We start from the raw sequence: 2,746 nt of genomic DNA on the forward strand, positions 1-2,746 counted from the left end.
TTTATTCATTAGGCTCCGAGGAGCGAGATATTACAAACATGGGTCTCATGACCCAACATACAGAGCATACAAGCAACAAGCACATGTGGAAGCTTAACTTGTCTGAGTACAGACAACTACAAATGAAGAAGGCTCAGAAGCCTGACTATCTACAAGACCATCCCAAGGGTACAAGATCGTAGCTGAGGTAACAAGCTAACCGTCGAAGTCCACGCGGAACTACTAGCGAGACTGAAGTCTCTCTGCAAAACATGAATTAAGCAAACGTGAGTACAAATGTACTCAGCAAGACTTACATCAGAACTAACTACATATGCATCATTATCAACAAAGGGATGGTGGGGTTTAACTGCAGCAAGCCAGCTTTGACTCGGCGGCTATACTGAACTACGACTGCAAGTAACTCTTTTGAGGTGGCGCACACGAGTCCACATATTCACCATATCAATACTCCACTATGGATCCGCTCCCGTCCCCCTGCGAGAACGCCATCCATAGCACTCACACTTATCTTGCGCATTTTAGAGTATCCACTTTCACTTGTCTATGAACTATGCAAGAGGTCCAAGTTTCCATATCCGAGGAATCCGGTTATTCGAATAGATAATGATAACCCTGCATGGGTGTACTTCTTCACACACGCTCTCACCACTTATCACCCTGTACACGTCATGTACCTCGGCAACCTTCAAGCGGAAGCCGGGCGAGGGAGTTGGCCACGAGCTGACTAACCATACAAGTCTCTCGTCCAGGTTTATCGCCTATTCGGGTTCCATCCGCAAGGAGATCCGGCCGGGGTGTTACTCACGGCCCCAAACGATGTGAGCAGGGTTCCCAAGCCCACCATCCGGGTGCCACTTGGTACACCATGCCACTGTGCCTAGTCTGTCCCAAGCCCACTTGTACCGGGTGCCACTTGGTAGACTTTTAACACTACCTACAAACACCAGAAACTAATTGCAACTCCTGGACAGAGATCGGGTTGATTAATAAGCCGAGAGGGGCCGAGCTACCGGAACCCAATGTGTGGTAGTAACTGTTCATGGATCACAAACACAGAGCTCAGTTCCTGAGAACGGCTGCAATGAGACAACCCACCATGTACTCCTACATGGCCTCTCACCGCTACCTTTACCAAATCGTGTGCACACACTTAGCTCACACACAGTAGGACATGTTCACCACGTTCCAATTCATTCCCGATGAATCAGACCTGACTCAACTCTAAGCAATAGCAGGCATGACAAACAAGCATGAATGAGTAGGCACATCAGGGCTCAAACAAATCCTACTCATGCTAGTGGGTTTCATCTATTTACTGTGGCAATGACAGGTCATGCAGGGGAAAGGGGTTCAACTACCGCATCATGTAACAGTTGAATCGTTGTTGTCCTAATGCAGTAAAAAAGAGCAGGAGCGAGAGAGTGGGATTGTATTAGAATGAACAAGGGGGTTTTGCTTGCCTGGCACTTCTGAAGATATTATAGTTCTTCATCGGTGTCATTGAACTCATCGTCGGAAGCACGTCTATCGAGAGGGGATGAATACCGGCAACAGAGAGGGAGAGCACAATCAATGCAATGCAACAATATGATGCATGATCATGACATGGGAATATGCTGTGATTTGGGCTAATGCAATAGAAAGTCATTTTAATTGAAGTGGAATTCAAAACTATATCAAATTCCAACTCCAAACCTATTATGAAATTTTCCCTAATCATGTTTCATCCTAAACAGTGAGGTTAACTTGCTCAAACATGCATGAAAATGGTACAGATGGATTCCTTGAATTTTTCTGATAATTTTTCATATATAATTTATTTCATTTTGAGCTATAGATTAATTTCTATGATTTTTCAAAGTTTTGGATATTTTCTGAAAATAATAAATCATTTAAGATTTATTTAAATTCCAGAAAGGAATTATTGTTGGGTTTCGTAGTAATTTCAAAAAATTTCCTACGCATACGCAAGATCATGGTGATGCATAGCAACGAGGGGAGAGTGTGATCTACGTACCCTTGTAGATCGACAACGGAAGCGTTTGGTTGATGTAGTCGTACGTCTTCACGGCCCGACCGATCAAGCACCGAAACTACGGCACCTCCGAGTTTTAGCACACATTCAGCTTGATGACGATCCCCGAACTCCGATCCAGCAAAGTGTCGGGGAAGAGTTCCGTCAGCACGACGGCGAGGTGACGATCTTGATGTAGTACTGCTGCAGCGCTTCGCCTAAGCACCGCTACAATATTATCGAGGACTATGGTGGCTGGGGGCGCCGCACACGGCTAAGAATAAGATCACGTGGATCAACTTATGTCTATGGGGTGCCCCTTGCCTCAGTATATAAAGGATGGAGGAGGAGGAGGCCGGCCAAGGCTAGGTGCGGCCAGGATGTGGAGTCCTACTAGGACTTCCTAGTAGGAGTCCACCAAGAGGGGAGGAAGGGAGAAGGAAGTGGAGGAGAAGGAGAGGTGGCCGGCCCCCTTTTCCCTAGTCCAATTCGGACTAGAGGGGAGGGGGCGCAGCAGCCCCTTGGCCCTTTCTCCTCTTCCCACTAAAGCCCATCAAGGCCCATTGCTTCTCCCGTAACTACCTGGTACTCCGAAAAATACCCGAATCACTCGGAACCTTTCCGATGTCCGAATATAGTCGTCCAATATATAAATCTTTACGTCTCGACCATTTCGAGACTCCTCGTCATGTCCCCGATCTCATCCGGGACTCCGAACTCCTTCGGTAC

Source organism: Triticum urartu, chromosome 7 (assembly GCF_003073215.2).
Source record: "Triticum urartu cultivar G1812 chromosome 7, Tu2.1, whole genome shotgun sequence".
In the NCBI taxonomy this organism is placed as follows: domain Eukaryota; kingdom Viridiplantae; phylum Streptophyta; class Magnoliopsida; order Poales; family Poaceae; genus Triticum; species Triticum urartu.